Genomic DNA, 25,468 nt, shown 5'->3' on the forward strand with positions numbered 1-25,468 from the left:
CAGTCAGTCCAGGTGGGCAAAGCTGCAGCTGGGTCACGTGGTGGATCCCAGTGCTCTTTTCTTGGCTTTTTACCTAGATAAAACTTTCCTAACCGGGATTTTTTTTTTACTTACAGGAAAGGGTGACAGTTGACACAATAGCCTTATTCTCCATGACGCTGAGGTACACTGAGGTACACAGGTAACAAAGCTCCTGGCTAACGGGGAACTTGGCTCTTCTCTGTTCCCAGGAACCACAGGAAGAAGAAGAAATTTCCTCAGCTGTGGCAGCTGAAGAAATCTATGGATGGCCTCCATTCTCACCAGGAACAGACTGCTCCAGGACTGATGGTTGTATATTCTTTTTTATATTTCCCCAGGATTTCTAAAGATAAACTATATATTCCTTTCACATTCCCTCCAGAAAGGACCAATACCCCAGAATTACCCAACTGTCCTGTTCCTTTCGAAGTCTCTTAGCAAGCTTTAAAATCTGTACTTAAAAAAAATTATGTATTACTTTATGTAGAAATCCCTTGAAACATCATTGTCTTTGGGTTGCCCTCTGGGCTAGAACTATCTAAAAATAAAACACTGCTTCAGAGTCATGAAAGGAAACAGAAATCTCCCAATGAATGCAATGTCACAGGAGGACTGAGCAACACAGAATTATGGGATACACTTCTTTCACGGATGTCTGTTTTTAGCTCCAGCTCCCAATCTGGTCGGTCTGGAGACAGTGCTGAGCTAGGGAAGCCAGTCAGTACCACCTGAAGGATAGACAAGGACAGAAACAGCTAGAAAGGGGTAAAATGACCGGCTGCAAGTCCAGTTCTGTTTTAAGTCCATGTGCCTCCACAGACAACCCGCCCTGTAGATGTAGTCATTCATCAGATTTACCTAGTGCGTACTGTATGTGAGATGCTGGGACAGTCTCGGGGAATGAGAAAGGCAGCATCCTAGTATCCTCACAGTTTGTCACAATACAGGTACATACAGGGGAGAAGGATCACACCAGAAATGGCCCAGCCAGAGTGAAGAGTCCGGCAGGGCAAGAAGAGAGTTTCCAAGTGCGATCTCACCAGAGGCCAAGCAGGGGAACTGGAATACACAGACCCAGGGGAAGCAGACCATGTTCAAAGGCTGGGACCACTGACCCAGGGGCCCTGAGTACATTATTCAACCTCTATCCTATTTCTCATTGTAAAACTGATATTTTTTTTAAGTCACTGTTTCTATGGTTAGTCTGCAGTAGGTGAGAACCTTATATACAGTGCTTAGAATGATGTTTGGCAAATAAGTGGCCACATGACATATTGTCCAAACTGGGACATTCTTGAGCATAAAAGAGAAGGGTATAAATAATTACCCTGGGACAAGAGGAGAGACTCGGGACTGAATGAGGCAAATCAGGACATTCGGTCACTCTGTGCATGCGCTCACAGTAACCGAAGGATGGCAGCCAAGCAAAGGAGCAAGTAAGTGATAGAAGAGAAAAGGACAGACATAATGACACAGGGGCAGGAGACCATGACGAGCCCAAGGAGTTTATGGTCATTGGTCACTCACTCCTACAGGGTGGTCCCCCTTTCCCTTCAGACTTCTCCAGTGTAGCTGGCAGTGCTGTGGCCATCACCATGGATATTCCAATAGCGTTTGCTTCTCCCGCTAGTCAGCACAGACAACCTTGGCTTTCCTCAGCGAATGAGGAGCACGAAGCATGCAAAGATTAGCGCTCAGCATGCTGGGAGAATGAAGGCCACAGCAGCCGCGAAGGGTGTTTCCTAGAGAGAATTTTGCCCACGTCACCAGGAGGTGATAACAAGGAACCCAACTATACCATTTCCCCTGCAAAAATTCCCATGTTGAAGATCTGATGTGCTATTTGGAAATGGGCCTTCTGATCATTAGAGTTATTGTGGGATGACGTCAATGCCATCATAAGAGGAGGCATCAGGGAACTTGGAGAGAATTATATAAAGCTTACCGTCTCTGAGATTCATATCAAATGCCCCTGAGGGCACATCCTTAGAAAGAGATAGAGCAAAGGTGCAGGTGTATAGCTTAGTTTTAGCATCCTACCTGCACAAATTAATTATTTAAGAGCACCTAGAAAATTACCCACAGACCAAAGATTTTTAAATTAACATATGGACTTCACATGCTCAGTCCCTACTCTAAAATACTGAATGTGTGTGAGTGGCTGGGGCAAAGGCAGCCCACAGTGGACTGTTACCCTGTGGGTGACTTTAGGGCCTTTTAGCAATGTGATTGAAAGTGCTCCAATCTGGGATACCTTCTGGAGCATCTTTTTAGTGTGGAGCAATTTCAGCAGCTCACTTTAGTATACAGGATTCTATTTTCGTCAACTAAACTTCTCCTAAGTAGAAGGCTAATGATAAACACAGGGTCTGCTTCTCCGGGCAGCCATGGCCTGAGCAAGAAAGGCATCTGGGTGAAACTTGGGTCTCACTGACATCCCTTGGGCTGAGGACTCAGAGGTACCACCTTATCTCTAGAAGGCCCGTGACCAAGACGCCCACTGTGGGCCAGTACCCAGACCCGATTTGAAGCTTCATGTCTGCACGTCAGTCTTCCTTAGAATGATCTCTTTGTGGGCATCCCTCTTGATTTCAAGGAGCCATTAGCTCATACCTGTAATTCCTTATATGTGACTAAATGTTTCTGTCAAAACTTGCATGTTCAAGCCTAACCCCCAGTGTTGGGTACTCAAAGCTGAGACAATTGGGAACTGCTTGAGACATTAATGTCATCATGAAAGAGACACTAATAGACTCCCTCCCTACTTCTATGGGGTAACGCACGCAATGACACACAGCCACCCATTGAGCCAAGGAAACAAAATTTGTAAGTGCTCTGATCTCAGAGTACTTCCCACACCATGGGAGGAGAACTCCAGCTATTCATAAACTACCCAGCCTCTGGTAGTCTATCATAGCAGCCCCAAAGGCCTATGGTTCCTGCAAAGCAAAGACAACAGGAAACCCTCACCCATCCCCAGGAGGCACTGAGAGAGTCACAAAAGTTTGCCTCTGCGTGGTCCTTTCCATGCACGGACCCCACGGTGAATGCAGACCACGCCGTACATACAAGCCATTTTGCCTGGGTGGTCTTGAAGACACTTTTTAGAGGTGTGGAACATAATGTATGTGGAAAGGAGTGGCTTGGTGAGGCAGGGTCCACAAGCTTTTATCTTCCCCTTTGAAAGCACCAGTCTGTCCTTCATCCTCTGGCCCATCCTGTCCTCCTCATTAGCTACACAGCTAGGTTTTGGTATTTGGGTATGTTTCCTTTTCTCATCTTAACTGCTGAATGTTTTTGGAAAAAAAATATGTCCTAAATAACTTACTGTCTGTTTTTTGCAGAGAATTACATAAAGGTTTCAGAATCTATTCTATTTGTTGGATAAATCACTTGAAAAAAAAAAAGTGATTAGCCTCTCTACTTCTCTTAAAAGAGCCAGGAATGAAACATGTGCATACAAGAGAGACTTCACACATGGCAATGACAGTTGTCTTATTTCATGCAATGATTCTGATTGAATACATGATTTCTGATCTTAGAACTCTTCCAGACAAACATATCTCAAATTTCTAATTTCCTACTAAGCTGTATTTGTGTTTCTGTTGATTAACCACTTAAACCATTAAGTCCCTATGAATAATTAAAATTTAAAAATATAACAAGAAGTCTGTGGCTCTGATGTTTCCTGGCCTCCCAAGCTTGGCTCTATCTAACTCTATCTGGCCACTCAGTTCAGCTTTACCGAGCAAGTGCACCTGATTGCTGGCGGGGGTCAGGCTTTACCTTACCTGGGGTTAGAAGGACCTTGCTGTTCTAAGACCTGGGAATTAGAAAGGAAGACTGGATAAGTATAAAAGTTGTGACTCTCTCAAGGAGCCTAGAAGGGTGGTTTCCTATGGCCCAAAAGAAAGCGAGTTGGGAAGAGGGACACGGAGGGCTAAAACTGAAACCCGTGACTCACACAGGATGAGCTGCAGTCACTGCTTTCACCCAGTGACACGGCAACGTGATGGTGGATGAGATCCCAGCCCCAGATGAAGAGCTACAGGTAACAAGAGACTGATGAGAGGGGAGAATCAGTCTTCTCCAGGGATGAGCTCTCTCGTTGGCTACCTGAAGCCAAATAGCCCTAAAAGGGCCTCCATGCATGTAACACAAGGACTCAACAGTTGCAGGATGTATACATGTAATGAAAATAAAGAACAAGAGAAAAGAAGAAGGGGTGAGGAGGAGTGGAGGTTGGAGGAGGGGAGACATTAGGGATGGGATGAGGTAGGGATAAATATGAACAAAGTCCACTGCATGACAGCCTCAAAGAATTAATAAAGTATTACATAGAGGAGAGTATCAGATACTCTGTATTGCAGGCGATTGTGAGCTAAGTCACTTGGGTGCTGGGAACCAAACTCACAGAAGGACAGGCTTTTAACTGCTGAGCCATCGCTCCAGCCTGGGTCCACCACCGCCTTGCTACAGATTTCTGTTCAGGGAGCTTTCTCAAAGGCTGAGGTGAGCTTCTACAGAATTCAGAGCTGAGGACACAAGACACGAGGAGCCAGCTGGCAGCTCTCGGGGGCTGGCTGCTGGGAACGCTGCCAGAGAGGACACAAACCCCTGTGCCCTCTGAATGCACCAGAGCTCATTCTGCCTGGGAACCTGGACCTTCAGTAAGTAGACCAATCCTTCTGCAGAAGAAGCTGACTGGGTTCAGGAAGCCTACCGAGCAAGGGCACACTGACGGGCAAAGAAAAGCTGAAGTGTTTCCATGTCTGTCTCCCCAGTTTAAGAACTTTGGAGGCTGGCCTTGGAGAAGAAGTTTGACCCCAATGTCCCACTTGAAGACAAGAGTTTGTCTTTGTTTTTGTTCAGGAGTGCACAAGATACATCCTTTTCTCCAAGGAGCAAGTGGAGAGAACAATTGACCCTCTTGGGAAGCACATGACTTCCTCTACTGTGGCTCTGGGAGTACCTGGTGGCCCTGCTGCCTGGCATCTTCTCTGGGTCATGTGGCTGGCCACTCTGAACACCACTGCAGTCATTACAATAAAAGAGAAAGGCAAGGAGGGGAAAGACAGAAGAATTAAATGCCCAATTCCTCTCTCTACAAAATACAGTATAAGGCCTTGATGTGTTTGCAAACATAGCTGCCTTCCTGCGTGGCCCTAGCATAGTCACACATGCCCAGGTACCTACTCACTTCTCATGCCCTGTCCAAGCCTTATTTTGGCTTAGTCAAAAGTCAAGGAACCATGGTGGCTCTGCTCCATGGGTGTAGCTGCCCTTGGGCTCTAGCCTGACTACCTCCATATGCAGAGGCAGAGAGAGCACAGCTCCAGCCTTCAAAGTTCCGAAGACACCAACCCTTGGCTGTGATGTGGTGACTCGATTCCGATGTCTTGGCCGAAGTTTGATTTCTTTTCATTGGCTTGTCCCTAGGTCTGGATTGGTTCCTTCCATGAGGCTGACTACCCAGCCATGTAAAGAGAATGCAGCTCCCACAGCCTCCCCATCCCTTGATAGATTTGCTACCACCCTCTGCCAAGGCCCTCATATGGCTCACCCTGAAAGCTCTCAGTAGCCTTTACCAAAAAAGAGATGGCCAGCCTAGAACCCAGGTAATCTATTCAACCACTCAGACTCTACCTGAAGTGAAGGGAATGGCTCCAAGTGGAAGAACAGGGCTATGACCTTTGTAGGCGCAATAGCCCTGCCTTCTGCCACAGCCTGCTTCTCTAGGGAATCTTCTCTTAGTTTTACCTTCAGCCTCTTTGTGATCTCCGGTTTACAGGCAATTGCAGGCTGGGCTCTCACACCTCAAGCTAGTAGAAAGTGACATAAGAAAGAAGCTATTTAAAAGCCACAGTAGAGGCTCAGCTTCTAGGAGACCCTGTGCTGGTTTGAAGATGCTTGGCCCATTATGAGGAGGTGTGGCCTTGTTGGAGGAAGTGTGCCACTGTGGGGGTGGGCTTTGAGGCTCCTATGATTAAGCTCCGTTCAATACAGATCAGACCCTCCTCCTGGCTGCCTCTGTGTCAACATATAGACCCCTTAGCTCTTCCACTATCATGTCTGCCTACACGATGCCATGCTTCCTGTCATGATGATAAGGGACTGAACCTGGGAAACTGTAAGCCAGCCCAATTAAATCTTTTCCTTTATAAGAGTTGCCCTGGTCATGATGTCTCTTCACAGCAGTAAAACCCTAACTAAGTCAGATTCTGAGGAGGTCCCAACTTCCATCTGCAGCACAGCCCACCTGTATGGACAATAAGGATGGTATGGACCCCCTGACTCCTCAGAGATGAAAAAGCATGCAGGGCTACACACCAACAGACATATGCAAGACATTGTTATTATTACTTACCCTTTGTAAAATATCCAGCTTAATAAGGCACAAGATATAATAAAAATGCATGCATATATGTATGTATGCGTGTGTGTATGTATATGTGTGTGTCTATAATTAATGCACACGTCTTGAGGAACTTGGACATATACTCATGGCACCACACTGTCACCAAGGTACAGGGCATATCTACATCTCAAACTTCTTGTGTGTTTGGGGGGTCAAAATACTTAACATGCGGCCTATCCCCTTGTCCTTTAAAGTGAATCATGCCACATGGCTAAGTATAGGCAGCACACTCTTCACCTGGTCTCTAGAACCTACACACCTTGCAGAACAGAAACGTCACACCCTCTGAAAAATGAGACCCCATGTCTCCCTATCCCTAACAAGCAAGGATTGGTAGAAATTTCTGCTGCTGTGTATCTATTTCAGAAGCCTCACATAGTGGGATTACATGGTTTTTGTCCTTTTGTGACTGCTTTGGTCAGTATAAAGTTCTTTCTCATATTAACCCACTTTGCCGTAAGTGGCAGGATTTCCCTTTTATTAGGTTGAATATGTGTGTTTCCCTTACCTATCATCTGCTGCCATTTTTTAATGTTTGCTTCCTCATCTTGGCTATTATGAATAATGCCCTAATGAACATGTAGGTATAGATATCTGTTAAGAGTTTGTAATTTAAAGGATTTGAATATGCAAATGACTTCACCTTCCAATAAAGCCACTTATATTTTTTGACCTTATGGAGGTAGTAACGGTGACATTTGCAGGCTGAGCTGCTTCCTGTCAGATGGACGCGGCCTGCTAAAGCCAGTCTTGCATTGCATTCCAGCCTTCTCAGATGGAGTTCCCAGGGCTCCAGGGCAATGTCTCTCATACCTGCCTACCTGGCACAAGGAGAGTCTGTCTGTCTGTGGCAGGGTACAGAATGTTCTAAGTCACTTGAAAAGAATGGGGGAGGGTAGGCAGCGACTTCCAAGGATTTTCACACTGTAGATGCCACTGGGGGCCCTCTGGGGACATAGGAGAAAGGACTGAAGGGCTCCTGGGGACACAGGAAGAGGATCTGGTATCCATCAAAGTCCACCTTCATATAACTGGACTCATTGCCCTCTTATACTCCCAAGAACATGCACATATTCTGACTGGAGTTACCTCTGACATGTGACCACTAGGGGGGTATGCTGAGAGACTCTGAGTCAGGGGAGAAGAGTGGGCAAAACGCAGCAGCAGACCTGCCTATGGGTGCCAGAAACTCTGAGAAGACATTATTATAAAGGCAAGGGAGGAGATGGGTGGAAGAGACGGGTGCTATCAGTTTTAGGCAAATCCATTTTCTTAGAATAAATTAAACATATTTTCATGATTACAAATGCTATATGCTAAGTCAACAACTCCAAAATTCATAAATACATAAAATACTGAGAAAAGGTAGGTCCAGGAAATAGTATTTTGGGGACCATAAGAGTGAGGTGAGTGTAGATACACCTCTGGACTTCAACCAGACAGACAGACAGACAGAGACTGGACTGACTGTTCCACCTCTGGCTCAGTGTGATGTGGTAAAGGGACAAACATATGAAGGGAAGAGCCAGGCTGGAGTCACGTGCCCACCTTAAAGGAGGTGCAGGGCCCTGCAGCACTGTCTCCTTCGCATCCATCCTGCCTCAGCCACGGTCACCTGCCCAAGGGCTCTTCCTGTGCTACACAACCAAAGTTCACTTCTGCGTGCCTCAGCATCTCAGCGCCTGCCACTCCATCCGCAGTGTGGATTTCTCCACATTTCAATCCAGCCAGCGACACCATTTTATAATGAGGACAATCTCTGAGAGCAGCGCTAGTGCAGCCAGTTCAACTGGGACAACTGCATGCACAGGTAAACCAGCATACGCAGCGCCCCTGCGGTTACCGCTCGTGCCAACTGCATACACAGGTAAACCAGCATACGCAGCGCCCCTGCGGTTACCGCTCGTGCCTCCCCTGTAACTTACACCTTTGCATCTTTGAACCCACATCCCCCATTCCCTACACTCCAGCCTCCTGTAGTCATTGTTGTATGCTCTGCCCACGGTTTTTGCTTTCTCCTGTGAGAACAAGCATGGTTTCTGTCAGACTTGACTGGTTTCACTATAATGCTCTCCAGATTCATTCCTGTTCCTGCACCCGAATCCCCTTCTTTTCCAAAGCCGAACTACATTCCATGTTGTGCGTGTATACTTACATACAAATGACATATACACATTTTTCTTTATGCATCAGTTAATAGACACTTTGTGTAGATTCTCCGTCTTAATATTGTAAATGATGCTGCAGTAAGCGTGAAGTGGGGTTATGTCCACAGCACACTGACTTCAAGTCCTCAGGACAGATCTAACCACAAGTGGCTCCCCGGATCTATTTTCAGCTTTAAAGGCACATACAGTTTTCCTTTAGTGGCTGGACTGACTGACATCTCCACCAACAGTGGGGCCTCGCCAATAGTTTCTTTCATCTCCATAAGAGCAAATGGGTTTTTCCCTCTTGAAGTGCTTGAGTTCTGTACCTTAGATTCTAACCCATTATCATATGTGTCATTTACAAGTATTTTCTCCCAACCTGTAGGTGGCTGTCTCTGCTGTCCCTCTACTGTGCAGAAGCTTTTAGTCTGATGTAATCCATCTGTCCATCCTTGGTTGTGTTACCTAAGCTTTGGGGGATAAATTGGAAACAACAGTGTCTAGGCTCGTGGGCACTTCCCCCTGTTGCCCACTAGTATTTTCACTATCTCAAGTCTTACATTAAACTGTTCGATGTGTTTTGAGATTTCGTATGTAGTATAAGAGCACGACTTTATTCTCTTACAGATGGATAGGATATCCAATTTCCCTACCATCATTTACTTAAAGGTCCACATTTTATTATCATCTTTACAGAACACAAACTGACCCTAAATGAACAGGTTCTCTTCTTATCCCATCGTTCATTGTATCTATGTTTAAACAAGCACCATACTGCTTTAATTACTATACACAGGCATGTAAGTGCACACACATACACACACACTCACGTATGCACACACACATGATGTATTTTAATTATGTGTGTGATCATGTCTGTGCATGTGAGTACAGGTGCCTGAGGTGGTATGGGTGACGAATGGTCTGTTCTCACACTAAGGACACAGCGTGACAGAAATCCCTTCTGCATAGCTATGAAGCCCCATGCCTCATGTGCATGTCCCCAAAAGCAAGTTCTATCTCAGCAACTTGCAAGTTTCAAACCTTCATTCCTTATTCTACATATATGACCACTGCCTTTCCTCCACTCTTAAATGGTAAGTTGCTGTATGTTACGCCTCTCTGTGAGCCATCTTAAATCCTTCCTATAATGAGATGTATCCAAGATAAATGAGATGTACACTCTAAATAATAATATGGTAATACAAAACAGATTGAAGAGATCATCTCATGGGCAGGCACACAAACCGCGAAGGGAGCCTGGACCAGATGGCAGGAAAGGAAGCCGGTGGCTGTCCCTATACAATACTGATTCAATTTCAAGCTCTGAGAAAACTGTTACTTTGCAGAAAAGATGAATGTAACTAAATCGGAAAGAATCTAGTGAGAGGTAGCCTATTCCAGCTGTCAAACAGAGGAAGGGAATCGGAGGATAAGTAAACAGGAGGAGCTGGGATCAGAGAAAGAACCCACAGAAACTGCAGTGATATGGCCAAGAGCCAACAGCTTAGCACCTACGAGGGCGGTCTGGAATCCTTATACTTAATTTAGAAAGCTTCCAGAACAGTCTGTTTCCTTGTTTGTTGAACCAAAAGGGGCAAGCATTAATAACCCTACAACTACGCTGACAAATTTTAATGTGCAATCCCCGCCCACTTTCAGCCTGGGAAACAGCTGAACCCTGTAGAAACAGGCTCATGCTGGCATTTCAATTTTCACTTTTAAACGATATTTTTGTTACTAGAATGCCGCGTACAAACACTCATAACTATACGAGTGCCATATGGACAGTATTTTTTTTTTAATTTGAAAAGAACTGGCCCAGTTATGAATAAAACAACTTGTTGAAAGTAAGGTCAAGGGGTTATTTAATAAATGCTGCACACAAGTTCTTAATTAAGCAATGTGGGCCTGGAAGTGTGGCTCTGTTGGCAGACTGCTTGCCTAGGACGCAAAGGGCTCTGTGATCCTCTCAGGTATAGCATGAATCAGGTGTGGTGAGGCATGCCTGTAATCCCAGCATCTGGATGCATGAGAATCAAAAGCTGAAGGTCATCCTCACTATGCAACAAGTCTGAGGGGCAGCCTGGGCTCATGATGACATCAATAAAACCAGGAATACAAATCCCATGTTAATAATTTCTCCCTTCCTCCCTGCATTTCTTTTGTAGCAGTAAGGAATGTCTCCGGAAAAGGAGAGCGGGTGGAGAGGGAAGGAGGGAGAAAGAAGGAGAGAGGGAAGGAAGGAGAGAGAGGGAGGGAGGGAAAGAGGGAGAGAGGGAGGGAGGGAGGAAGGGAGGGAGGGAGGAAGGAAGAAAGGAAGTAAGGAAGGACAAACTCATTTTCTCCTGCATTAACTATAGCTAAACAATGTCCAACTAGGTCAGAGGGTGGAAATTTAGGCTTATGGCACTGTAAAAAAGAGCACACTGTCATTCTGTAATTTCCTGAGATAAATTTAATTGTTTTCTCTAAGATGAAACAGAAGATGAAAAAAGCTAGCAAAAGCAATTATATTTACAGTAAAGCCACTTATCAACCAGCATCGAGGTATACAATGGTCTGGTCAGTTGAAATCCATCCAAGCCAGAGTCAGGGTCACCCTCAGCATCGGGGAGTAGCCCTGTATGTCAGGATGGGCACTCGTACATATGTGTATCTCCAACGTCCCACAGAAATGCACAGGAACACACAGAAGTTAACACAGAGACAATTTAACTCACTCTGCAGAAACACTCATTGGATCTACTGTCAAGGACCGTGTCACTGTGGCCTTGTCATCTGGAGCTTCCCAAAAATCGAGATCACTTCTGCAAAGTCACCAAGTGAGACAAAGGCCTGGACCCGCCTTCTAGAGCCTCCTACCTGATGCAGGCCTGGTTTTACTTTGCTGTCCGGGAACATCCACAGCGAGGAAGAAACGTCAGTGCAGAGCTCTGGCTGGGATGAAGAAGTTCAGTAAGCCAATCGTGGCTGTGGTATTTACATGCTGTGCATATGGCAGCTAGGACCGATATCATGAATGTGATTTCCGTTTCACTCCATCTTCTCAACCTTTATCACAAGCTGCCGTTTTCCAGAACAGAAAAGGTGCCCTTTTCTAGTGACTTTTATGTTCACCTCTGTCCCTTCACTCTGTTTCACAAATTGTGACTCATGTCTCAGAAGTCCCCTTATGTACAACGCAGACAATACAAGTGAAGGGTGACTACAGTTCACATGAAGTGACATTTGTCTGGATGACGAAGGAAGGAGAGATGCAGGCATAGGAATGAGAGGTAAAGGGTAAAGTTGGGTTCTTTGTAAATCTTTCTTGATTTTTATTTATTATTATTTATTATTATTATTATTATTATTATTATTATTATTATTATTATTATTTTGGTTAGAGCCTCTTTGGGACTCAGCAAAGTGTGACACAGATGATGAAGACTCTACAGTGTGTCCATGGTGAAGTGTGAGGACATGTCCTGGAGTTCCTTCTCAGTTTTAAATCCAACACTCACAGAGAGGAAAACAGGAATCATTCTCCCCCAAATAGATAACTATCAGTCGACATGCCTTGAAGGTGTTTAGTACTTTTTTGGAACCTTCCCTGGGCTAAGCAGACAGTGGAGTTGAATAGTTGTCAGGGTGACAGAAGCGATCTCTCGCATTAGGCACAGATAGCATCTTGGGTATTGCTAGGAGGCACCACAGATCCCACTCCCCACACCTCAGAATGGCATACATTATGATTTTCATCACTCCCCGCCCCCAATCTGGCAAGTAGGGAGTGGAGAAGCAGGACAAGGAAGGTTCTGAATGAGACAAGATTAGTCATCGAAATCCAGCCCAGTCTAAGGGACGATGTTGAAATGATAACACAGAGCTAAATCAAGCAGAAGAGCCTTCCATGACCTCTGTAATGCCATGACTCTTCCCTGGATAACAGGGAGAGCCTTTGGCTGAAGCCAGTTAGAGTCCTATATAAGCGATATAAGGCCCTTCTAAATCGGAGCCCAGTGGGAGTCCCAGAGTCCTGGGATTGCCCCATACTTTCATACCCTGGTAGTGTAGTGAGCAGATCCCATCACTGCCATCTGTCAACAGCAGGCACAATGATGTCTGGGGCTTCCTTGCCTGTTTGTCACCCCTCAGCCTTACTCACCACAGGGTCCCTTGGATTCTTTTCCCTGGTCCTATTTCTGGCCCTTCCACGGTGCCCACAGCTCCTGGGTTGTGTTCTCTGGGAAGCTAAAGGCCATCAACAAGGTATTACCTTTTCAAATCCTTCCTGGAACATTTCCCCTAGCTTCCTGTCCTGATTAAAGCTTAGCCTTTCCCCAAGGACACTTGCCCACTCCTCTCCCCCGCCCCCCCCCCCCCACCAAGGGTTCTTGGGCAATGACTTTCCCCCAGTTTCCTGGGATGTGGAGCTTAGGGGTGGAGTGAGTGTCTTCACTGCATTCTGTTAGCACATCCAGACCACATTCCTACCTTCCTCTTATATAAAATCCCGAGTTTTGAATCATGCACAAACAGACTTATCCCACCCACTCCCTCTCATTCTGGGAAGGTCTGGGTTGTTGGCTCCCTCAATGTTCCTCTGCCACATGCCAGTGGCTCTGACCCTAGATGAACTCAGAATCACACTGTCTTTCAGTACTTTCTTCCAAGGTCATACACCAGTCCTTTCCTACAGTTCCTCCAAGCCACTACCCACCTACCATCTCCTGTCAGTTTGCACCCCAGGAACCCTGATTTCAACAGTCTGGCCCCAGAGACCCCTGACCCACTAACCTGGCACTTTTCACTGTCCCTCAGTCATTTCATAATGGACTTCACCTTGTCAATCACTTTAAATTCCAGTCAATTATCATAACTATGCCCTTCCATCTGTCTTGAGCTCCCTCTCCACTCTAGTCTACTAGGCAAAACCAATACCATAACTCCGCTCTCTACCCATTCACTCGTGGGCCCAGAGGAAAGAAAAAGAGGACTCTGAATGTCCCCACTAGAAATTCAGAATCTTGAACTCGGGCAAAACTCTCTGCAAAACCTTCGCCTCTCTTTGGATGTACAGAGGTGGATCCTTCTCTGCAGAAATGAACGTTAACCAACATCACAGGGTTTCAGAATAAGACAAATTTAATTCTGTAAAAGAGAATTTTATATAAGGCTTACTTCCAGGTTCTAAGGTGGCACATATGTCCCGAGTGAGACTATTTTTCCAGAGTCCCCTTGCATCAATTCTTACCAAGATATTAAGAGAGACCACACAGCTGGGTGTGCACAGATTGTTTCTCCTGTGGTGCTAGGGTTTGAACCTCCACCACACACACACACACACACACACACACACACACACACACACCATTAACGCTATATCTAGCTCCCTTCTTGCTTTCTGTTTATTTTGAGCCAGGGTACCAATAAGTCATTCAGGCCAACTTTGAGCTCTCTCTCTATAGTCTAAACAGGCCTTGAACTTGTGATACTTCTGCCTCAGTTTCCCAAGTAGCTAGGATTACAGACCTATCCCTAGTCTACAGATTCATCACTAACTTCCTTCCCTTAAACCTGAGTTTTAGAATGGGGGCTGGTGGATAATAGTTGTAAATAATATCCACTGACTATAATTAAACATTTTATTCTTTGAGTCTGAGAATATTAAGGCAACTTCAAATTATGGGATGTGAGATGAGAATATGAGTTATAAAATCTAAAAGACTTTCCTTGCTATTATTTGCACATTGGGTCGATGGGTTATGGTTCTTTAAGGTCAAAAAAATAATAATACTCTGTTGCCAGATCCACTCACACCAGAGAATAGCATCTTGGGCTGAGAATGACTGAGGACGGACTGACTTTATTTGCAAGGAGAATAGGTGCCCTCTCCTGCTGGGAAATGTGTTCTCTGGCGTTCTCTCCAGCATTCCACACAGAAGCCTCAGTGTCCAGCCCACGGAGCCAAATTGCAGGTTCTTAGGGTGCCTAATGAATCGTCAATGGAGAAAATTGCTGGTTCCTTTTAAAAATAAATGCCTGGAGTGAACAGCACTCAGTTAAACAGTACTGGCAGCTACACATTGTGCCCAAACTTCTCCTTCAGTGTGAGGCACTCATTTTCCTCTTGTGTCTGTATAAACATCCCAGGTAAAGTGTTAAACTAGAACATTAACCTGCTGTCCTCAGCAGCAGGTCCTCAACAAACCCCACCGTGCACCTCCTCTGTAACACAGACCTTGGAATTATTCTAGACTTTACGTTTCTGGGGAATACGATACACACTTCAGTGCTCATATTAACCTAGCGTCACGGTATAGATGCAGTTGAACTTGATAAATGTTCCTGTCAGCTAACGTGCAATCGTCTCCACTGCCTTGTTAGGAACGATGCTGTGACAGATCTTATGAACTCTGCAAGAAAGGAGACCCTCGATGCCAAACAGGAGGAGGGGAATGCTAATTGCCATGACTTGATCTGTGCATACTGTTTGCACATGGGTCACACCTGTATTATTTCTCTCAAAGCAAGTTAAGGAAGGATGTATTCTGGTTTATTGTTGGCTGACATCCGAATGTACCATGGGAGAGCATGGCCACAGGTGGTGGCAGGAGCTAGAGGCTACCTGCTCAGATTGTCACAGAGCAGGAAGTGGAGAAAGGAGCGCACCGGTAATCATCTGGCTTTGGTCCCTTTCTCTATATATTCCATCCAGAAGCCCATCCCATGAGGCTGTGTGTAGCCTACATTGAAGAAGCCCTGCCTTCTTCAGTCAGTCCTCTCTAGAAACAAGCCCAGAGGTGTGTCTCCTGGGTAATTTGAAATCTCTCAAGCTGGCAATGAATATTACACTATAGCTCACTGATATGAGCAGTTCACCTATGTAAAGAAAAGTAAGATTTAAAACATACATGACACTGCAAATCGTTGGGTTATCAGGAATCAGCATGTTTTAAACAACATTATGGAGATATATAAATTACTTGAAATACAACTTTATTCTGATTGTAAAGGAAAAGAGTGGGAATGACAGGAACAAACAAGATTGCACCACTGGATATTGTGATGCGACCGCAGCAGTCTTATCTTTGAAATTCAGAAAGAAAATAACTCTGTTCCAAACAGCTAAATATGCAAGTCCAAAAAAAAAAAAAAAATGAAGGTATGTTTAACGGCCACATTCACTCCGAAGCCCGTTCATCTCCTTCAGCATCCCAATGAAGTACACGATCTCCTTTAGCTAATAAGGTGGCAACACGCGCTGCACCGCTGACATCACAAGACAGTTAACTATACAACTAGACTTCTGACGCAGGACTCCAGCTTCACTTTCTCACAGGTCATCACCCTCATCCAGGAGAGCAGTTGTCTAAGCAACCTCTAAATCATGCTCGTACTGTGCTGCCAAAGCTGGGTCCAAGACCACCTCAGGTGGGGCAAGAGCAGGCATGGCAACAAACTCAAGTTAGGATCTCCAATGAGCTTTCTGGCAAACCAGAAGAAAGGCTTTTCAATGTCTTTTGTCAGAAATGTCATAGTACTGAAAACTCTTCTTTCAGTGGAAAAGAATAGGTTTTGCCTTCACTTTCCTGTCTTTAACATCCACTTTGTTGCCTCACAATACAATGGGGATGCTTTCACACACTCGTACTAGATCTCTATGCCAGTTAGGTACATTCTTGAAGGTAACTCTTGATGCTACATCAAACATTATAATGGCACACAGGGCTTAGATATAGTAGCCATCGCACAGGGCCCCGAACTCTTCCTGGCCAGCTATGTCCCACATGTTGAACTTGATGGGTCCTCTGTTGGAAGATGAGCAGGTACATCTCCATGCCCAGGGTGGCTGCGGGAACCAGGCAGCAGGGTCAGCCATGCACTGCCTGTGCCTTACCTGGGCCCATGGCCAGGCAAGTGATGCTTCACAAATGTCGTCTTCCCAGTGCCGCCTTTGTCCACTAGGATGAGCTTGAACTGGACCTGTGTGTGGCTCTCCCTGGGCAGCCATTGTGGCGATCCTTCCAGAAGAGTCTCCATGGTTGTCCAACTAAAGCTGGAAATATCTATCTATCTATCTATCTATCTATCTATCTATCTAGGGGTGGGGTATAGGCGTAGATGTGCATGGTGTATGCGCATGTGTACGTGTGTACGTGTGTACGTGTGTGTGTGTGTGTGCGTGTGCGTGTGCGTGTGCGTGTGTGTGTGTGTGTGTGTTCCATGCTGCATGAGTAGAGGTCAGAGGTTATCTCTTTCTACCATGTGGGTTCCTGGGGATTGAAATGAGGTCACAGGCTTTATGGCAGGCATCTTTTTTTATTCAATATTTTATTTATTTACATTTCAGATGTTATCCCCTTTCCCCATTCCCCCCTCCCCCATTAATCCCCTATCCCATCCCACCTCCTCCTTTTTTTGCTTTTATACCGGTTAGATTACGTGCAAGTATTAAGGTCAGTTCTAGGTTGAGGAACTAGTAATACAATAGATGCAAATAGTCAAGGAACAAGCAAGACAATAAACCCAGATAGTCTAAGAACAACATGCAGGACAATAAACAGAGTCCTGTGATCACTATTTCTAAGAGCTTATCAGGATGATCAAAATATCTGAGCCTACTTCCCTGTCCTAGCCCAAAGTCATTTTCATGCCTGAAGCCTATTTCTTTGTTCTAGCTTAAAAGTTTTAGATTCCTGCCTGTAATTACGTCTTTGTTCTAGCCTAGGATTTAGATTTCTGCTTGAGGTTACTTCTTTGTTCAAGCCTAATGTCAGAATCCTGCCTGTAGTCTATTTCCTTGTTCTTGGCCAATGTCAGATTCCTGCCAGGCAGCCCCAACAGCTCTCCACATCTCCCCCTTTTTTATTGCATAAACCAGACTGAGCCTGTCTTAGGTTGTTCTGACAAGAATGCCTTCCTTACCCGTCGTGGAATATGCATTATCAAAAGCAATGCACTTCTGTCTTAGGTTGGTAATGCTCTGTGCAGAATCTTACCCATCCTTGGCTTGCCAACCTGTTAAATTAATAGCTCTGTCTGGGGGGGGGGGGTGTCCATTTTCAGTTTCAAGTCATGTAATTTGGCTTATAGAAGGCATCTTTATCTGCTGAATTAAACACACTCATTATTTAGAGATTCAAACAGCACACAAAACCAAAAATAAAACTCACATGAAAAAGACAAACTTTTGAATATCCTCTCATACACTTATATACATACATATGCACACTCACACACACATACATTTATAAGCATCTTCACAATAATGGGTCCATATTGTTTATGTAGTTCTATTATTGGAATTGCTCTGTCTTAATAATACACTGTGGATACCTTCCCACAGCTATTGTTTCTCAGCATTTAACAAGCCTTCCATTAATGGATATTTAGGTCATATCTAGATTTTTCTCATCAAAACAAATCTTGAGTGGGCATCTCTGTTTTCCTCTTCATAGCTACATGATTGCCTTCCCTGGACAAATACAAGAAGCTAAATTGCTGAGTCCAAGTGCATGCACATTTTATAGCTTTATGTATTTGTCAAACTGTCACCCAGACATAGCAATGATAACAACCAACTATGGTGTCTGGACACCCACTGTCACCAGCACTGATAAAATTTATAACCACTGCCAACATATTCATCTCTACTTATCTGTTACCAATATTAATAAACATACTCTAAATACCAAAATCATCTCTTCCATTGTTGTTTATGGTGATATTGTCCTGTGAAAGCATTTTTATTCATGTGCTTTTATGTGGTTGTGGTATATGTATGAGTGGTGTATGAATACAAGTGTGTGTGTGTGTGTGGGTGTGTGCCCATGAACATATGCAGAGGCCAGAATAGGACAACAGGCATCCCACTGTCTCATGCCCTCTGCTTTATTCCCTTGAGACAGGGTCTCTCATGGAAACCGGAGCTATGCTGTTAGTTAGTGAGGCTATTGGCCAACAAGTCCCAATGATCCTGTAGAGTACAGCCACACGATGAGGTCATAAGCAACCTTCACCCTGTATGTATACATGACGATGAGGTCATAAGCAACCTTCACCCTGTATGTACACATGACAATGAGGTCATAGGCAACCTTCATCCTGTATGCACACATAAGGAGGAGGTCATAGGCAACCTTCACCCTGTATGTACACATGATAAGGTTACAGGCACATGTAACCATATCCACATTTCTTTTTTACTTACCTGAGTTCTGGTTCTGATTTCATGATTCCTCAAGTCATACATCAAGCATTATTACCTACTGAGCCATCTCCATCCCTAAGTTTTTAATTATTATATTGTAAAACAAACTTTTCTTTCATAGTTTGATTTCCATGACATGTAGAAAGATTTCATCGGTCCAAACTTTTAAAGTCTTTGGTATTTTCTTATAGTTCCAGCATTATAAACTTCTCTATCATCAGAATTTTATTTGAGGATTTTACAAAAACATTTCTAACCAGAGAATGCCCTTAAATGTAGAACTTCTGGTAGATAATTTCTCACAGCTCAGAAACTCATTAGCCAGATTAATGATGTTAACAGTGATGGCAATAGAGACATCATCATGTGTGATCTTGAACAAATCGCATTTTCCATACCTGTCATGTTTCTCTGCATGGGGATGAGAAACTCTTCTGGGTACAAGATAATACATGACACCCATCACAGGTATAGGTTGGGTTGATCTTCCTAAAACCTGTCTGTCCACTTCACCTCGTCCCTGTACCCATCCATGATGTGTAAGTGACAGGCAAAATAGTTTTTACTTCAGTTTTTGCCAGGTGCCACATCTGGTTGAGCCCATACATACACAGAGGTCTGTAGAATTAGGAAACAGTGACAGAACTTTCCCTTTCATTGTCAAGTGGCCAGTCTCTAGGCTTATTTCAGAGAACCTCAGAGTTTACTCAGGAGCTTAAAACTACTGAACTTCCTTTTTGCTCAACACTTACCTCTGGCCACTCGATCTCTATAAATCCCAGATCTTCAATGTTATCACCTAGTATTAGAATAGGGTTTAAAATAAAACCCTAGTGACATGGGTAATCAGGGGAGGTAGATGCAGGGAAGTAGGCTTATAAAGGACATATCATCCAGGTTTATAAGAACTGATAAACCGGATCCTATAACTACTCTAGGAGGAGAGGGACCAAGACATTAAACACTGCTTTATGAGCAGCATGGAAGGAAAACACTCAACATGTTTCTTATTCTCAAAGCAGAAGCCTTTGTTCTCATCCCACTGGGCTGCTATAAGCAAGTACTTTAGACAGGGTGACTTCTAGAGGCTGAAGTCAGCTTTAACTATCACAGCCTAGAGCCACCAGAGAAGGAAGTCTCAGTTAAGGGATTTCCCAGACCAGACTGGCCTATTGGTGTGTAGAAGACATTATTCTGATTACTACTTGGTGTAAAAGGGTCCAGCCAACTGTGGGCAGCACTACCCCTAGGCAAATGGTCCTGAGCTGTATAAGAAAGCTAGCTAGGTATTGGATGCTGAATAACAAGGTAGGCAATGTTTCTGCTGTTTCTCCATTCATACTTGAGTTCTCGCTCTGATTTCCCTCAAAGAACAACTATGACCTGAACTGTAAGCCACATAAATCCTATGCTCTTATGTTGTTTTAGTCAGAATATTTTTTTTCACAGCAACACAAAAAAAACTAGAATAGAGTGTCATGTCTGGTCAATGGTCAAGTTCTGATGAAAGTCCTCTTCTAGGTGGCAGGCTATTGTCATATTGCTGTGTTCTAAATGGTAGAAAAGGGGCATACCAGCCTCTGATCAGGAGGGCACTAATTATGAGGACTCCACTCTTGTAACTGATTTATGTCCAGAGCCCTTCCTCTGAACATCATCACTCCAGGGCTTAGGGTTTAGCACAATTGATGATCAAGACACAAACTGTTCATGAAACAGCCAGCCAAAACACCTGAATGAGATTCAAGGTGCCAAAGTACTCATAGTACCTCCTCCTTGAAACTCAGGTTAGGATAGGAATGTGTGCATGAGCTTCTGACTGCCCTTAGACAAGTCACTTCTTCCTCTGGGCTGGTAATCACCAGTTTAAACATCACAGTATCATAAAAACCTTCCTGCACCCAGAGGAAGCTCCACAGTATGGGTCTCTGAAACTGTCAGTACTTTACACTCTAATCAGATTAAATTATCTCTCTGCTCTTTGTCCCCGCCATTTAATAGCCACCTTGGATCCCCTGAGCCTTACACTGTGCCAGACACAGACCTGAAGAAAATAGGGATGGAGAGATCAAAAATGAAATTCATAACACAATGTTCTTAACACTAGGGTCAACAGACTATCTCTGAGGTGTGTTTATATGCTTGTACATGTAAGGACATTTATTTCTCTAGAATTCTATGAAAGCTTGGGTCTAATTAGATTAAGCCATCTATGGATCACCACCTATTTTTTTGCTTGCTTTATATGGACAAAATTATTGCTACAGATATATAAGAATTAGTTCTTGTTTCTGTCCCTCAAAGAAGTGAGTCTGCCTAAGGAAAAATAAGATGTGCTCAATAACCAGGAAAGGAACTAGAACTTCATAAAAATGTTGATGTCACCAGTGTTATGGAGAACCCAAGCAGCAGAGTGATCTTAATGGTTATGGGCCTAGTATGCAATCTAAGAGAACATACTACACAGAACACTGACCTGTCTAGCCTGTAGACAGCCAGCCAACTGGTGTGAGATCAATAGAGATAACCTGGGCCCCACCCCTCTCCCACACTCAATGACAGAATCTCCTTCCAATTTGAAGTAGGACTCATGGGATTCTAGGCTCTCCCCAGAGTTACCAGATAGGGTTACACAGTCCACATACACCACATTCATACACCACACCATACACACACACACACACATGAGTAACCAGAAGGGGTCAGTTAGCAGTATGCACAAAAGGCCAAAGAATGCGGAAGAATTCAGTTGTAAACACATCTCCTTTCACACACTGGTAGGCAAGAAGAGATGGTTAATTTAATAAGAACCACTGTGTATATGAAAACACCAGCCCATCTTAATAATGAACAAAGACCAAACTGGAAAAAAAAAAAATCACAAGCAATAAGTTGTTACTACCTGAAGTAAAAAGAAGAAAAGCATTTGGTACTTTAGAGTAATAAGAGAGATAAGAGGAAAAAAAAAAAAAAAACAGTAGCAAGTAAGAAAGGGAACAGAGGATATAGTAGCTTTTGTGAAACTCAAATTTGCAGCCCTCACACGAGGTTGTACCATGGGAGGGCGAGGTGGAGAGTGATATTTTAAACAGAGCGAACAAAAGAAACCCTGATGTGCTGTTGGCTGGGCAGTGAGACAAGGGCAGAGCTGCCAGCCCGGCACTGCATTGTTCGAGAACACTGGCAGGTACATTCATGCTAAATGTGTTATAATCGAGAATCAATACAAGGCAGCGTCAGCTTTGAATAAACTCCAAGGGCTTACCCAAGCAACACTGTTAACGTCATGTTCCATTTTATACAGTGGTGTTTAGAATAAAAAGCCCTACATTTGGGTCCTGGAAAACACCATTTTAAAGAAGTATTTCTGCCATGGACATTTAGTTGCTGCCTTTGCTATGAAGCAAAGACTCTTCGCTCGGGCTCATGGAGGCAGCTATGAGGCAGCCAAGGACATGGAAGCTCTGCCTTCACTGTGTGCCTGCACTCTGGCAAAAGGCACAGAGAGAAATTCTTGTCCTTGACCTTTTCTTTCTGACTCACCTTGGATCCCAGAAGGTGAAAAAACTTGAAGGGCAGACAACTCCCACACCCAAGTGACAAAAAGGTACACCCTTAAGCCATTCACGGCTACCAAGTGAACAGCTTATCCCCATGCTTCGCAGAACAGACCTGAGCTGGACCACGGTGGCCAATGATGCGAAGAGCCACCTCCTGACCAGGACTGCTTAATTATACATACCTCTTGTTCTCTACTTACACTCAAACCTAACCTAACCTAGAAATGGACTTGGGGGATTCCTGGACATCTTTATCTGTTGTTCCCTTTCCTGAAGTGGCAACACTGTAACTGTCTCTGTTTTTTTATTATTTCTTATCTCTGTAACTGCTATATTAGAAGCTTCTGGAATGAAGCTTTTATCATAAAAACTCCAGCAACAATTTTGGCAAGGACAGCTGTTAGACCAACATTCACGATAACTCTCATCTTACATGAAAGGAAACAGACGTTTGGCTTTAAATTGTTCAGGATAGACATGGGATTGTTGTCAATTTCTAATGTGGGCAGACAGACAAAGACACTGGGAGAGTCCACTGGGAGAGTCATTGAGCAAACTTTTCAAACTCATAGGGAAAGGTCAAAGCAAACACAAGCAGCTTACTGACAGGGATGGAGTCTGGGGCCCTCTCACAGAAAGATGTGCTTAGAGACACTGTGAGCATAGTGGGTAGCATGGCCATGGGTAGTGATGCCAGCCCTTCTGCAACTGTGACTCTCGGTAACTTTGTCAACAAGCATATGCCCAGATCACCACGCCAGACAGGCAGAAAACCACCACAGCTTCCACGATCACAAACACTCTGCAAGGTTGAGGACTGGAGTTCCCAACCTAAGAAGGCCAAGGCACGGTAAACCTTCTGCTCACAGTCACATTTCTAAAATCCGACAAACACAGGATACATCCCAAGTTATCTGGCCAGTATGTCCAAGTCTATAAATGCCACACGTAGCCACTGAAAAGAAAACAATAAGGCATTCCAATGTACAGATGAGAGAATAGGATCAAAGATGAGCTGTGTGGTCCAAGGACAAGTTTGTGTGGAGAAAGAACAGGAAGAGATCAGCAGGGGACACTGGGTCTACCTGTACATAGCCTTCATGCTTATTCAGGAGGCACTGACCAGTTGGCTGAAACCACAGAACTGTGAAACAAGAGTTTTCTCTTAGTTTTTCTTAAAATTTTCTTAGTTTGTTTGTTTTTGTTTTGTTTTTACTGGAGAACCAAGGACAATGAAAGAGACTAAATAAGATAATGAAGGTAACAGATGGAAGAGGTAAAGCAGCACGAGAAGAAACTCTAGAAAAAGAGAAAACAAAATGTTACTCACGGATAAACATCTGCATCATCCCCCTCTCAAAGCGCTTAAGAAAAGGAACTGGAAAGATTGTAAGAGCCAGCAGTTGAGGAGGACAGGAGCAGAACAGTGTCTTCTGCACATGACAGGACCACTGCACACATGGACTCAGAGCAGCTGTGGATGCCTGCACAAGACCTGCACAAGCTCAGGCCAGTCAGCATTCCAGTACAGCGTGGGAAAGGGCCCATAAGCTTCTATTCCTAGCTGAGGAGCTACGGACAGTTGACGGCTTCTGGGAGAGGAAGAATTCATTTTCTTTAATGATGTGGCCCTTGGGTAGGTCAACCATGGTCTAGTAGACAGCCACGCAACCACAAGTGTATGGGCAGCATAACTGAACTCAATGGGTTAGTAAAAGAAATAAAAGAAGAAATAAAGTTAGAATGAGGGATAGAAAGGAGTGGCTAGATCTGGGAGCAGTTAGAGAGGGGAGTGAGAGCATGAATAAGATCAAAATGTGTTGTATAAAATTCTCCTAGAACAAAAACATCATTTAAAAAAAAAACAAAACTTCAGGGCCACATTAATATGGGATCTCCAGAGAAAACACATCACTTTCTGAGTGGAGAGCTTCTAAATAACATGTTATATATAATTAAAGAGTCAACAAACACTCTACTAATATAATACCAATGAGTGGATGTTTCAGAATGCTCCAGGGGGTACTTTCCAATGGCAAAGTACCATGTTTAGAGGAAACACACCCATGACTGTCAGTCTGCTTCCTGGTTTCCAAGGGGCACTCTAACAGGTGTGTTGACAAGAATGAGTCTTATGCCAACACAGCAGCCAAATTTCACTTCTTTGAAAGGCAAAGGCCAAGACTCAATGGTAGACCCAAAGAAAAATGCTGAGCAGGGTCTAGCATCTCCTGTGGCTCAAAGGATGGGTTGGGTTCCTCCAGGCTGAGAGTCTCAGTATATGATGCTTGAAGAAGCATCTATACCCCAAATTCATGTTCCCTGGGACACTTAAACTGCTCAGAATGTTTATGGCAGAAATGGAGTCAAAGATTCAGGAGCTTGGACACTCTTTTCGTCTCTCGGAATCTCTACACCCGGCAGAGAACAGCTGTCTTCACTGTTGCTACAGCACCTGTGCCAAGGTATTGCAAATTAATTCCTGATTCTATGAGAACTCATATAATTCTGTTTTATTTTTGTTATAAAAATGGTGGCACTTGCACACATTTCAGTTACTTTATTTTTAGTTTATGCTGCAAGATTAGTGAGTCCTTAAATTTTAAATAGACTTTACTCTCCTGGTAATATTTAATACCTAAACACATACACACACTCATGCAGGCACACACACACACACACACACACACACACACACACACACACAGTCTTTTCCTTTAAAAGAATTTTATTTATTCCCACTGTACATTATTTTTAATTCAATAAACATAACAGAGACCTTCCCAGAGACAGAAGAGAAAGTGGATGGAGCAAATGATTTAAATCTGTTCTTTTACCTTGGCAAAAAAAGCAGCTGAGTGAGAAAAACTGATCCCAGTCACCCTTTGATAACTAAGGACATTCTTTCTCCAGCCAGCAGTCAAGAAGCCCTGCTGAATTCCTTTTCTTTGGATCCTCTTTCAACAAGAGCTGTGTCCCTTTAAGAGAATACAGACCCTCTGTCCCATGATCAGGCTGCTTGAAGAGAAGAGTTAAGAGTCTTAAATGAATTCAATGGAATGATGGGTTATTTGTACTGCCCCAGATCACTTCACTCACAGCTGTGTGGGTTCAAATGGAG

The 25,468-nt window shown here is 44.1% G+C and overlaps 1 protein-coding gene and 1 pseudogene across 2 annotated transcripts in view; both read right to left on the bottom strand.

Annotated features, from left to right (window-relative positions):
* The window catches only part of Tmem108 (transmembrane protein 108), a 286,744-nt gene that overhangs the window by 236,724 nt on the left and 24,552 nt on the right, over positions 1 to 25,468 (bottom strand). The window lies entirely within an intron of this gene.
* LOC117693510 (GTP-binding nuclear protein Ran-like) lies at positions 15,606 to 16,879 on the bottom strand (annotated as a pseudogene).

Source organism: Arvicanthis niloticus, chromosome 21, assembly GCF_011762505.2.
Source record: "Arvicanthis niloticus isolate mArvNil1 chromosome 21, mArvNil1.pat.X, whole genome shotgun sequence".
NCBI classification, from domain to species: Eukaryota; Metazoa; Chordata; class Mammalia; order Rodentia; family Muridae; genus Arvicanthis; species Arvicanthis niloticus.